General features: G+C 37.9%; 1 long non-coding RNA gene across 3 annotated transcripts in view; it reads right to left on the reverse strand.

Annotated features, from left to right (window-relative positions):
* The window catches only part of LOC143659429 (uncharacterized), a 42,760-nt gene that overhangs the window by 12,021 nt on the left and 16,022 nt on the right, over positions 1 to 14,717 (reverse strand). For 2 of the 3 annotated variants that reach the window (XR_013163529.1, XR_013163528.1), the window contains exon 2: positions 8,821 to 8,960. This is a non-coding gene — a long non-coding RNA (uncharacterized LOC143659429). Of the gene's footprint in view, positions 1 to 8,820; positions 8,961 to 10,328; positions 10,430 to 14,717 lie in introns of those variants that run through there. The other variant, XR_013163530.1, reaches the window with a different exon arrangement.

Here is a 14,717-nt window from a genome sequence, read left to right on the forward strand (position 1 = left end):
CCTTAAGGTCCATCCATGTTGTTACATACTTCGTAACTTTATTCTGTCTTTCAGCTGTATAATATTCCATTGTATGTATATACCACAGGTCATTTAGCCACTCATCTGTTGATGAACATTTTGGTTGTTTCCATCTCTTCGCAATTGTAAATAATGCTACTATAAACATTGGTGTGCAAATGTCCGTTTGTGTCCTTGCCCTCATGTCCTCTGAGTAGATACCTAGCAATGGTATTACCAGGTCATGTGGCAATTCTATATTTAGGTTTTTGAGGAACCGACAAACTGCCTTCCACAGCGGTTGTACCATTTGACATTCCCACAAACAATGGATAAGTGTGCCTCTTTCTCCATGTCCTCTCCAACATTTGTCATTTTCTGTTTTATTGATAATGGCCATTCTGGTGGATGTGAGATGATATCTCATTGTGGTTTTGGTTTGCATTTCTCTAATAGCCAGGGAAGTTGAGCATCTCTTCATGTGCCTTTTGGCCATTTGTATTTCCTCTTTGGAGAAGTGTCTGTTCAAGTCTTTTGCCCATTTGGTAATTGGGTTGGCTGTCTTTTTGTTGTTGAGTTGAACAATCTCTTTATAAATTCTGGTTACTAGACCTTTATCTGATATATCATTTCCAAATATTGTTTCCCATTGTGTAGGCTGTCTTTTTACTTTCTTGACAGAGTTCTTTCATGTGCACAGTGTTTAATTTTGAGAAGTTCCCATTTCTTTCTTTGTTTCTTCAGTGCACTTGCTTTGGGTGTAAGGTCTAGGAAACTGCCTCCTATTATAAGATTTATAAGATATTTCCCTCCATTTTCTTCTAACAGTTTTTTGGTCTTAGATCTAATATTTAGGTCTTTGATCCATTTTGAATTAATCTTTGCATAGGGTGTGAGATATGGGTCCTCTTTCATTCTTTTGCATATGGATATCCAGTTCTCTAGGCACCATTTAAGACTGTTCTGTCCCAGATGAATTGGCTTGACTGCCTTATCAAAGATCAGTTGTCCATAGATGAGAGAGTCTATATCTGAACACTCTGTTCTATTCCATTGGTCAGTATATCTATCTTTATGTCAGTACCATGCTATTTTGACCACTATAACTTCATAATATGCCCTAAAATCAGATAGCGTGAGACCTCTGACTTCATTTTTTTTCTCAGGATACTTTTAGCTATTTGGGGCACCCTACCCTTCCAGATAAATTTGGTTATTGGTTTTTCTATTTCTGAAAAGTAAGTCGTTGGAATTTTAATTGGTATTGCATTGAATCTGTAAATCAATTTAGGTGACATCTTTACTATACTTAGTCTTCCAGTCCATGAACACTGTATGCTCTTCCATCTACTTAGGTCTTCTGTGATTTCTTTTAACAATTTCTTGTAGTTTTCTTTGTATAGGTCTTTTGTCTATTTAGTTAAATTTATTCCTAAATATTTTGTTCTTTTGGTTGCAATTGTAAATGGAATTCTTTTCTTGATTTCCCCCTCAGACTGTTCATTACTAGCGTATAGAAACACTACAGATTTTTGAGTGTTGATCTTGTAACTTGCCACTTTACTGTACTCATTTATTAGCTCTAGTAGTTTTGCTGTGGATTTTTCGGGGTTTTCGACAAATAGTATCGTATCATCTGCAAATAGAATTTTACTACTTCCTTTCCAATTTTTATGCCTTGTGTTTCTTTTCATTTTATACTTTTTAGGGGGGCCAGAGCAGGTGTTCTTAGAGAAGTGATAGTGGTAGTAACTGAATGAAGAAGAATCATGGTATTAGTTTCCAAGAAGAAAGAATAGCATGTGCAAAGAGCCTCGGGCCAGGGGAAGCAGGACGAGAATGAGAAGGCCACAGAAAGTTCCAGGTTACTGAGAGTGTATAGAAGGTGTGACCAGTGAGGCAGACTGGAGCGGACCACCAGGGCTTTGTAAGCCCTGTTTAGATGTCACATCTTTATCCTAAGAGCTGTCAGGAAATGAAGTCCTTAAAACATTTTTTAGGCAGTAAGGATGGAGGAAGGAAAGGGATGATATTATCAGGCTTACATTTTAAAAACCTCTCTCCTGGCTACAGTGTAAAGAAACTATTAGAGATGAGCCAGAAGAGAAGCAGGTGGACTGACTAGTTAGGAGACTATTGAGGTAGTTTGGGAGATAGTGTGTATGGATGCATGGACCCTAGAAAAGCCATGTTTTAATCAAAATCCCATTTTGTAAAATGGCAGAATAATCCCTATTCAATACTGTGTGTTTGAATCTGCAGTTAGATCATCTCCCATTCAAGAGTGGTTGTTAAACTGGATTAGGAGAGATGTGTCTCCACCCATTTGGGTGGGTCTTGATTGGTTTATTGGAGTCCTATAAAAGAGGAAACATTTTGGAGAATGGGAAATTTGGAGAGAGCAGAGAATGTTGCAGCACCACAAAGCAGAGAGTCCACGAGAGCCAGCAACCTTTGGAGATAAAGAAGGAAAACGCCTCCCGGGGAGCTTCATGAAACTGGAAGCCAGGAGAGAAATCTAGCAGATGATGCCATGTTCACCATGTGCCCTTCCAGCTGAGAGAGAAGCCCTGACTGTGTTCACCATGTGCCTTCTCACTTGAGAGAGAAACCCTGAACTTCATCAGCTTTCTTGAACCAAGGTATCTTTCCCTGGATGCCTTAGATTGGACATTTCTATAGACTTGCTTTAATTGGGACATTTTCTTGGCCTTAAAACTGTAAACTAGCAACTTACTAAATTCTCCCTTTTAAAAGCCATTCTGTTTCTGGTATATTGCATTCTGGCAGCTAGCAAACTAGAACAGACAGTGTTGGTTCTGATCAGTGTTGTGTTAATGAAGGTGAAGAAATAAAATTGCCTTGACTTGCAATTGATGCGATTGTGCATGTAGAAAATGCTAAGGAACATTCAAAAAGCTACTAGAACTAGTAAGTGAATTTAGCAAGGTCATAAGACTCAAGGTCAATGTGCAAATCTGATATTTCTATATACTAGCAATGAATAACCCCCAAAAGAAATTAATATAACAATTCTACTTATAAAACTATCAAAAATATACTTAAGAATAAACTTAATACAAGATATTCAAGATCTGTACATCAAAAACTATAAAACGTTGAGAGAAAATGACAAAAACCTAAATAAATGGAGAAATATACCATGTTCATGAATTGGAAGATGGCATGTCTCCCTAAATTATGTATAGATTCAGGATAATCCCATTAAAAAACAGCAGCAGGATCATTGGAAATGCCCCCCAAAAATGAGCCAGACCCATGGTTTGCGGACTTGTCCTTGTGAGGCTTGTTTCTGTGAGGGAGAAGCTAAGACTGCCTGTTTTGAGGCATAGGAACTGCTTCCAGGAAACCTCTTAGTTGCTTGGGTGTTGCCTCTCTCTCTCTAGGTCCAACTCTGCAAGGAAATTCATCGCCCTCTGTCCTGCGTGGGACATGACATTCAGGGATGAGCTATGCTGTGGGACATAGCTCCAGGGATGACTTTGGTCCTGGTGCCATGGGATCTACAGTGCCTTCTAAAGCAAGGAGATGAGGAAAGGTATAATAAAATAAGGCGACGGTAGCCAGGCGTCCAGAGACTGTTCTGGAGACTGCTCTTGTGCAAGTTTCAGTTAGATAGAGCTGATTGCCCTGGTTTGCTAGACCCCGATCAATATCACTCCTGTTGACTCTTGAGAACACTTAGGGCTTGAGTGAGACTCAATAGGGGTTTCATGCACTGTTTGCTTTCCTGGAACCTGTAATTCCCAGAGGGTTTCTGTATCAGATGGGTCCTGACACCCAGAGGGACCAACTTATCCAAGATTATCAACTTTAAGTGTAGACACACCTACTCAATATGTAAAAGTCAGAATGGGCATTGCCCAAAGATCGCTATAGATTGGGAGAAGGATCAAAGGAGAAGGAGTAAGTATAAGAGAGGCAAGAATTTGGCAGAAGAGTTTTAACTGCTGAGTCATTATATTAATATTCCTTCTAGCTTCCAGTGTTACAAGGCAGCTAGAAGGAAAAATCTGAAATGGTGGAACAGTAGCCCATGACAAACTCTGGGATCTGTTCTGTAACTGCTTGTTGAAGTGTGCTTTGAAAATTATTACTTTTTTCTTTCCTTGCTTTGATATATTTTACAATAAAAAATGTTAAAAGAAACGTTTTTTTTCATAGAAATTGACAAGCTGATTCTAAAATATATATGGAAAAGAAAAAGTCTTAGACTATCCAAAGCATTTTTCAATTATCCTTTTTTTTATTAGAGAAGTTGTAGGTTTATGGAAAATTCATGCATAAAATACAGAGTTCCCATGTGCCACCCTATTATTAACACCTTCCATAAATGTGGTATATTTGTTACAACTCATGAAAGAACATTTTAGTAATTGTACTATTAACTATAGTCCATGGTTTACATTAAGATTCACTGTTTCTGTTGCACAGTCTTATGTTTGTTTGTTTTTTTTTAATTTTTATCCTAGTAACATATTTACAATCTAAAATTTCCCGTTTTAACCACATTCAAATATGTAATACCAGGCTGTTCACCAAAACATCTTCTTAATGATAAAGACTGAGATGGTATAATCTAGGAATACCTAGAGTGTATAATAATAGTGACTAAATGTACAAATTTAAAAAATTGTTTTTGCATGAGGAAGAACAAAGGAATGTCATTACTGCAGGGTGCTGAAAATAAATGGTAATTAATATTTTAAAATTTCAACTTATGTGTGAGATTAAAGCAAGAAATGTTTATTTGGTACAAAAGTTATATTTTGACTAGTGCATTTCCTAATATAACTTATATAGACAGCTTAATTGAACACCATAAGTACATGGAACCTTGAGTAGGACATGAGATTTTGTTGGTTTGTCCAGAGTGATGCCCCGATGAATCCCAGAGTGATTTGAACAGTGAATAAAAAAGTATTTGCAAAGTCCCCTTTGGGGAATGGTGAGAAAGGGGGAAATTCAACTTTCCCAAGTTGAATTCTTGATATTGTCTCAAGCAGTGCGGACAACCAAAGCTATAGGCTGAGCCCCCAATCTTGTGGTTTATTCATATGAAACTTAACCCCACAAAGGATAGGTCAAGTCTACTTAAAATTAGGCCTAAGAGTCACCCCCAAGAGAACCTCTTTTGTTGCTCAGATGTGGCTTCTCTCTCCAGCCAACACAACAAGCAAACTCACTGCCCTCCCCCTGTCTACATGGGACATGATTCCCAGGAGTGTGGACCTTCTTGGGACAGAAATCCTGGAATGAGCTGAGACTCAGCATCAAGGGATTGAGTAAAACCCTAGAATGAGCTGACTCAGCAAGAAGAGATTGAGAAAACCTCTCGACCAAAAGGGGGAAGAGTGAAACGAGACAAAGTGTCAATGTCTGAGAGATTCCAAACAGAGTCGAAAGGTTATCCTGGAGGTTATTCTTATGCAATAAATAGATATCACCTTGTTAATCAAGATGTAGTGGAGAGGCTGGAGGGAACTGCCTGAAAATGTAGAGCTGTGTTCCAGTAGCCATGTTTCTTGAAGATGATTGTATAATGATATAGCTTTCACAGTGTGACTAATAGTGAAAACCTTGTGTCTGATGCTCCTTTTATCTACCTTGTCAACAGACAAGTAGACCATATGGAATAAAAATAAATAATGAGAACAAATGTTAAAATAAATTTAGTTTGAAATGCTAGTGATCAGTGAAAGAAAGGGGTAAGGAGTATAGTATAAGTTTTTTTTCTGTTTTCATTTTATTTCTTTGTCTGAATAGATGCAAATGTTCCAAGAAATGATCATGATGATGAATATGCAACTATGTGATGATATTGTGAATTACTAATTATATATGTAGAATGGAATGACCAAAATAGGAATGTTTGCATTTGTTTGGTGTTTTTTTGGTATTTAAAAAAATTTTTTTTAATTAAAAAAAAAAAAGATGTAATGGAGAGTGTGCTGGTTTGAAAGAAAGTATGCCCCCTAGAAAAGTCATGTTTTAATCAAAATCCCATTTCATAAAGGTAGAATAATTCCTGTACAATATTGTATGTTTGAAACTGTGATTGGATCATCTCCCTGAATGATGTGATTTAGTCGAGTGATTGTTAAACTGGATTAGGTGACGACATGTCTCCACCCATTTGGGTGGGTCTAGATTGGTTTACTGGAGTCCTATAAAAGAGGAAACATTTTGGAGGGAGAGATTCAGAGAGAGCAGCACAATGAAGCAGAGAGTCCAACAGCTAGAGACCTTTGGAGATGAAGAAGGAAAATGCCTCCCAGGGAGCTTCATGAAGCAGGAAACCAAGAGAGAAAGCTAGCAGATGATGCCGTCTTCGCCATGTTTCCTTCCAGCTGAGAGAGAGAAGCCCTGACTGTGTTCGCCATGTGCCCTCTCACTTGAGAGAGAAATCCTGAACTTCATCGGCTTTCTTGAACCAAGGTATCTTTCCCTGGATGCCTTAGATTGGACATTTCTATAGACTTGCTTTAATTGGGACATTCTCTTGGCCTTAGAACTGTAAACTAGCAACTCATTAAATTCTCCCTTTTAAAAGCCATTCCGTTTCTGGTATATTGCATTCTGGCAGCTAGCAAACTAGAACAAAGGGACTGGAGGGAACTGCCTGAAAATGTAGAGCTGTGTTCCAATAGCCATGTTTCTTGAAGGTGATTGTATATGATACAGCTTTCACAATGTGACTGTGTGATTGTGAAAACCTTGTGTCTGATGCTCCTTTTATCTGCCTTGTCAACAAACCAGTAGAACATATGGAATAAAAATAAATAATAGGGGGAACAAATGTTAAAATAAACTTAGATTGAAATGCTAGTGATCAATGAAAGGGAGGGGTAAGGGGTATGGTATGTATGAATTTTTTTCTGTTGTCTTTTTATTTCTTTTTCTAAATTTATGCAAATATTCTAAGAAATGATCGTGATGATGAATATGCAACTGTATGATGATATGAATTACTGATTATATATGTAGAACATAATGATCATATGTTAAAAATGTTTGGGTGTTTCTTGTCATATTTTTTTTAATTAAAAATTAATTTAAAAAATCTTCTTAAAGAACAAAGAGGAATCACACTACCTGATTTGTTTTTATTTACATTTTTTAAACATTTTATTTTGAAATAATTTCAAACTTACAGTTACTAAATTAAAACAAGCCCCATAAAGAGAACTCTAAAGTCTCCCCACCCACCTCTGCAGATACCCAGATCCACCAATTTTGCTACCTTTACTATATCAGTATTTAAACCTTGTCTTTCACTTTGAGCTTGAATCATAAACTCAACTAAAGTTCTGAGAAATTCAGATGACATTTTCTTTTGCTCTGTTGAAAGGAGTTATCTTCCTCTCTATTTTTTTCAAAGTTATATTGATAAGATAGGTAGTACACAGACATGTTAAACAATTAAAATACCGGGAGATAGTTCATGAAAAATTTTTCTCTGTTTTCCAGTTCTTCTCCACAAAAGTGCCCCTCCCTGTTTTGGGTGTATCCTTCTAGGAATATTCTTTGTATAATAAAGTGCATATACATGTGTTTCCTATTTTGTATACAAACTGTAGTTGTACTTTCCATGCTTTTTGATATTAGTTAATATTGTATCTTAGAGATATTTCCAAATCAGTCTATATAGAACTGCTCCATTCTTTGTAGCAGTTTGATGGAATTCCACTGAAGGACTGGAATTTATTTAACCAGTCCCACCTTAGAGAGGCAGCACGGAGTCAGACACAAGAGCTCCGATTCTGGAGCCAGATAGAACTGGGTTCGAATTCTGATTCTGCCACTTCTTCACTATTAACTTACACAATGATTTAATTTCCGTGTTTCAGTTTTCTCATAAGTTGGTTGTTGAAGATAAGTGAGTTAATAATTTTTCAGTGCCTGGCACATATCAAATGTCATACAAATGTTTTTCAAATAAATGGGTGTCTCAATTTTCCCAGTCTTTTGCTACTATAAACAATGCTGCAGTGAATATTCTAGTACTTGTGTGACTATCTATGTACAATAAGGGTCTGGAACTTGAGTGACTAAAGGGTAAAAAAACATTTTTCTGTGTGTGCACATGTATATATTACTGCCTCTATCAGAGAACCTGTCCTGATTCCCCATCTAAAATAGCACATCCCATATACCATCTATATTTTTCTTCTTTTAGTACTTATCATCAGCTGACATATATACTTATATAGAATATTATATTTTTAAGCCAACAATTGAATTTTTCTTTCATTTGCACTTGGAAAGAAAAGTAATAACCAGAAAACTGAAAACAACAATCTCCTGTGTTCTAGATTTTCTGGTTGCCTTTTAAAAATAAAAACAAACAACTTTTTATTGTGAGATAACTTCAAGCTTTATAGGACAGTTGCAAAAATAATATAAAACCATACAAAGAACTCCAATGTACACTCAGATACCCAGATCCATCAACTTTTAACATTTTGCTACATTTCCTGTATCATTCTATCTAGCTATCATCTATGGATCTATTTTCTTAATATTTGATAGTAGGTTGCATATGTTATGCTCCTGAACACCATACTTCCATGTACACTTCCTAAGAACAAGAATATTCACTTTTTTAGCCATCTTAAGTGCAGTTATCAAGCTTAAGAAATTTAACATTGATATAAACCTTACAGTCCATATTTCAATTTTTTCGTATATCTTAATACTGTTTTGGGGGCCTTTTCTCCTCCAGTATTCTGTGTACTTTTTAATGGGCACTTAAGAGAGAACGGGGGATCTGGAGGCCGCAGGTTATTCAGCGCTTACCATGCTTTATCTACGTTGGTGCTGAGAGGTTAGAAAGCACTGTTCCTTCCTGCTTTCCAAGGGCTTGCAGACTAACTCCAGACAGTGAGAGGCCCATGAGCCTTGTGAGATGTGTAATAACATGGGTAGTTGCATAAAACCTGGAAGGGTCAGGAAAAAGGAGGCAATTAATCCTAACTAGAAGTTTCAGAAAGAGAGATGCAACAGATGTCTTCACTGTACCACTTTTTTTTTTTTAAGCAGTCATGCTTATTTTTTATTTTATTATTATTTTGGGGGTGTATGGGCCGGGATCAAACCGGGGTCTCCTGCATGGCAGGCAAGCATCCTACCACTGAACAACCCGTGCACCCTCCATGCCACTTTTGTGCACCCCAGCCTGACTTCCAGCTGCAACCCCACATTTCCTTGCTTGAGGGCTTTCCTTGACCACCAGATCCTCCATCCCCCAGATAAGTTCAAAGTACAGGGAATGGGTATATCCCTTTGTGCTAGTTTGAAAGTGTCATGTACCCCAGAAAAGCCATGTCCGTTAATTCTGATTCAATATTGTATGGTGGAAACCCTTTTGATTGAATTATCTCCACAGAGAGGTGGCTCCCCCTATTCAGGGTGGGTCTTGATTAGCTTACTGGAGTCCTTTAAAAGAGGAAACACTTTGGAAAAAATTCAGAGCCAAGGCAGATGCTTGGAGAACAGAAGCGACAGAGCCAAAATGAGACCCAGACATCTGGAATGCAGAGTCCAGCAGACATCACCATGTGTCTTCCCATGAGATGCTAAGCAAGCCAGAACCCAGAGTTGTGTCCCCGAGGAGCTAAGTGAAGGCCCACAGATACCAAGTGAGGAACCCCCCACAAGAAAACAGAGGCTGAAAGCAATTGAGCCCAGAAGGAAGAAACCAGCAGATGCTAGCCACATGCTTTCCCAGCTGACAGCAGTGTCCTGGACGGCCTCAGCCTTCCTTGAGTGAAGGTAACCTCTTGTTGGTGCCTTAATTTGGACATTTTCACAGCCTTACAATTGTAACTGGTAAATAATAAATTCCCTTGATAAAAATCCATTCCATTTCTGGTATACTGCTTTCTGGCAGCATTAGCAAATCCTGCCCCCTCATCGCTCCATCAGTAGGTGTATCAATACTCAGTTGTCCTACCCCTTGGGTGGGAGGACACTGAGGAGTGGGCTCTGCACTGGGCCCCAGAGGTGTCTAGCAGGACTAAGGGTTACCTCCCCATGCTGGTATCCTGCTTGAAAACAAATGCTTTACTGCTGCCTCCCCTTCGCTGTCTGGCTTCCCCATTGTCCACTGGTGTTTCCTGGAACCACCTCCCAAACAAACTACTTGCACTTGAAACCTTGACGCAGTGTCTGCTTCTTAGAAAAGCCAAACCAAAGCAAGACGTATTTGAATTGTGTTTTAGAAAAAAACATTTTTAAAGTTAAGGTATTTTTAAGTTCATAAATTTACATTCTGGCTATGTAAGAGTTTTGTGCATTAGCCACACCTGTGGAGTGGCTCTAGTCAAAAGGCAGAGCCATGGTCTTCGATTTCTTGCCTTAGGATAGAAGATGATTCTTGACTCCATTTGTCAAATTAATTTGTTTCTGCAGGTATCAAAAATTGCTTGTCAGTCCAAATCTCTATTAAATAGAAGTTAATTTGGTAATGAGTTAAATGCATTTGGATTTACTTAGGATCAGTACAGTATAACTATTTGAACTGGGGGGAAATGTATTACATGGGAAGGAAATTCATGAGATGAATCTTTCACCCTAAAACTCAAAATTGCTAGTGTGTTCTGTGAGCCAAACAACTTAACTTCTTGGCTAATTTTTTATTTGTCAAACTACCTGTGAAATTGCAATTGAAAAGCCAGTTGATAAGACCTTGCTAACAGGAATGAGAAAAAAAATGAGATTCTGGAGCAGTTTACCTTAGTTGGAAAAACTACCCATTATAATATTATTCAGCAGAAAGAAGGATTGGAGTCCTGAAGCACGTGACAACATGGATGAATTGAGGACATTATATTGACTGAAATAAGTCAGACACAAAAGGATAAATATTGTATGATCTCACTGATATGAATTAATTATAATATGCAAATTCACAGACATAAAACACAGAATATAGGTTTCCAGGATATAGGAGAGGCTAAACAGTGGGGAGCAGTTGCTTAACATGTGCAGACTGTTTAGGGTGAACTTAAACATTTGGAAATGGACAGAGGTGATGGTAGCAGGTTATTTGTTAGAATATTAACAATACAGAAAGGTGTGTGAGTGCAATGGAAAGGGGAAGTTTAGAGTCATGTATGTCACCAGAAGGAAAGTTGGAGGTTAAAATATGGGAATGTATGACACAGTGAATCCTGTGGTGGACAACGCCCATGATTAACTGTACAAATATAAAAAAGTTCTTTCATGAATGAGAACAAATGTATGATACTATTACAAGGAGTTGATAATAGAGGGGTATATGGGGGAAAATGTACGTATTGCAAACTATGGACTAACGATATTTTAATACTGTTTCATCAGCATGTACCACACCAATACTATGGGTCGGTATAGGGGTGTGTGTGTGCCAGTTTGAAAGGATTTGTGTACCCTAGAAAAGCCATATATTAATCCTAATCAAGCTTTTGGGAGCAAAAATTTCTTCTAATCTCTATTCAGCACTATAGATTGGAAACTTGATTAGATTATCTCAAGAGGTGTGACTCAATCAATTGTGGGCATTCAACTTGATTAGATGGAGACATATCTCCACCCATTCTACATGGGTCTTGATTAGTTTACTGGAATCCTGTAAAAGAGAGATTCTGAGAGAGCAGAGAATGACAACAGCCACGAGAAAGTCACAGCAAAGCTGAGCAGAGCTACCAGGCTGAGAGAACCTCAGAGTCTACCAGCCAGCAACCTTTGGAGATGAAGAAAGAGAGCACCACGGGGGTTGCTTCATGAAGCAAGAAGCCGGGAGAGAAAGCTAGCAGATGTTGTCATGTTCGACACGTGCTTTGCCAGTTGAGAGAGAAGCACTGAACTCATCGGCCTTTCTTGAGTGAAGGTAACCTTGATGTCTCTTGGTTTGGACATTTTTATAGACCTGCTTTAATATGGAGATTTTCACGGCCTTAGAACTGTAAACTAGCAACTTATTAAATTCCCCTTTTTAAAATCCATTCTGTTTCTGGTATATTGCATTTGGCAGCTAGCAAAGTAGAACAGGGGTTTAGGGGTATGGGAGAATTTCAGTTTCCTTTTTTATTTTTATTTCTTTTCTGGAGTAATGAGAATGTTCTAAAATTGATCATGGGGTTGTATGCACACCTATGTGATGATACTGTGAGCCAGTGATTGTATACTTCCGGTTTAATTGTGTGTGAATAAATCTCAATGAAACTGTATTAAAAATAAAAACCATCCATTTTAAATGGGAGAGACAGGTAAGAAAATGTGTAGAAACTTGCTTATACAAACTGTGCCACTATTTCTGCATCTGTCACAGGAGAACCTTAATGATTTCTTGGACAGCCTCTGGGGATTAATTCATTAAAAAGTAAAAATAAAGTTATTATTAAAATACCTGCTTTTAAATCGTAGAGTGGCATGAACTTCTACAAGAATATTCTTACCGCAGTATTTATAATAGCAAAAGATTTCAAACTACCACATGTCCATCCCTAAAGGTCTGGTTAAAGAACTATAGTATGGTAATTGTTTAAGTCTGCCAAAGATGCCAGAATGCAACACACCAGAGATGGATTGGCTTTCAATAAAAGGGGATTTATTTAGTTAAAAACGTACAGTTCTTCAGAGGAAAGGCAGCTAACTCAACTGAGGTTCTCTCTTACATGGGAAGGCATAGGACGATCTCTGCTGGCCTTCTCTCCAGGCCTCTGGGTTCCAACAACTTTCCCCGGGGTGATTCCTTTCTACATCTCCAAAGGCCTGGGCTGAGCTGTAAGTGCTGAGATGAGATATGCTGAGCTGCTTGGGCTGTGCTATGTTGAGCTCTCTCATTTAAGCTTCCAGCCAACTAAATCAAGCATCATTCCTTGATTGCAGCAGGCATGCCTCCTAGCCGACTGCAGATGTAATCAGCAACAGATGAGCTTCACATGCCATTGGCTCATGTCCACAGCAACAAAACTAGGCACCTTCACCTGGCCAAGTTGACACTGAACCTAACTACTACAGTAATACTATGTAAATCTGTATAGAGTTAAAAGGAGGCCAGTTGGAGTGTGCAAAGGGTGGTTCAGTGGTAGAATTCTCGCCTGCCATGTGGGAGACCCAGATTTGATTCGTGGTCAATGCACTTCCCAAAAAACAAAGAAACAAGCAAAAACAAAAAAGTTCAACAAAAAATGCTGCAATAATGGAAAACTCACATAGAAAAATAATGAAATGTGACCCTGCCATACAGTATACAAGTAAAAAAAAAAAGGAAGCCAGTAAATCTATACACACCCACAGTGAGAAATCTCTAAGATGGCAGCATGAAAAGAAAGTAACAGAATAAATGCACATCTATATTTTTAAAAGGTGCTACATGTTTGTAGTATGCACATATGTAGTGTATCTAAATGTGTGTGCATGTGTGTGTGTGTGTATATATATAATTTCTTTGTATTGTCTGTCCCATAGGCAGGGACTATGTTTTGTGTGTTCTGTTCATTGTTAAACTCTCAGTGTCCCTAGTAGGAACTCAATAGTTAATTTTTGAAGAAATAAGCAATCTCTTAAGTTAGGATAATTGCTACTTAGTGCTTCCTATCTATTTTGTCTAAGGGTATCAGTAGTATCAACAGAGTACGTACAGTCTTCTGAGATACAAACTGTTTCAGTTCAGTTCTAAGCCAAGAACATTGGGGTGTCCATTTTATACAGGACATCTCAGCAGAACCCAAGACAAAATATATCGATAAACCCAAATTACAGCTTTAATTAAGATAAATAACACCCATTTTCAATGCGAGACTGTAGTAAAAGAAAGCCTCACTCATGATTTGTAATTAAATACTTAAACCTGATAAAAAGCAGCATTTAAACATGATGCCTGAGGTGGACCTTTCCAGCCAGATGCTAACTCTGACGTAGTGGACAAACCATCCTCTCCAACTACCTCCAGCTGCAAACCCTGGTCAAGACAGAAAACACTCATATCTGTTCATCGATTCTTTTTAAATAATATTGTTATAAAAATAATACTTCCACACAGAGGTGGGGATGAGCAAAGTAGATGGTACAAAGGTGTAAGGAAGACACCATCTCTCCTCCCTCGAAGTCCCTCCTCCACGGCCAATGACTGCCAAAGGCTCTTGCAAAAATATTGGTGCTTATACTTTTTTTTTTTTTAACAGAAATTGGATTATACTCTATACTCTAATCTGCACCTTGCTTTTTCCACCTAATGATATATTTTAGTGAGTTCTCCATAGCCACATGCTTAGTGCTGATACATTCATTTTAGCTGTTGCATAGAATATTTTTTTGACTGAATATATCTTCATTTAACTAGGCCCGCATTGGTGGATGTGTAGGTTGATCACAGTTCTTGGTTACTGCTGGCAATGCAACTTTAAACATTCAAATTTAAAGATCATTGTGCAAAGATTTGAGCATATAGGCAGGATAAATACCTAAAACTGGATTTACTAGATCAAAGGACATAAGCATTTTTAATTTGATAGGACTAAAATTATCCTACAAAGATTTTACTCCACTTGACTCTTCCATATAAAGTGGAGCAAGACTCGTCTCTCCTTCGGCTTCACCAGCACTGGGTATTATCACATTACTTAATCTTTGTCAACCTGATACACACAAGATGGTACCTAATTTTAACATGTGACTGAAGTTGAGATTGTCCAAAATATTTGGCGGGC

This window comes from Tamandua tetradactyla, chromosome 16 (assembly GCF_023851605.1).
Source record: "Tamandua tetradactyla isolate mTamTet1 chromosome 16, mTamTet1.pri, whole genome shotgun sequence".
NCBI lineage: Eukaryota > Metazoa > Chordata > Mammalia > Pilosa > Myrmecophagidae > Tamandua > Tamandua tetradactyla.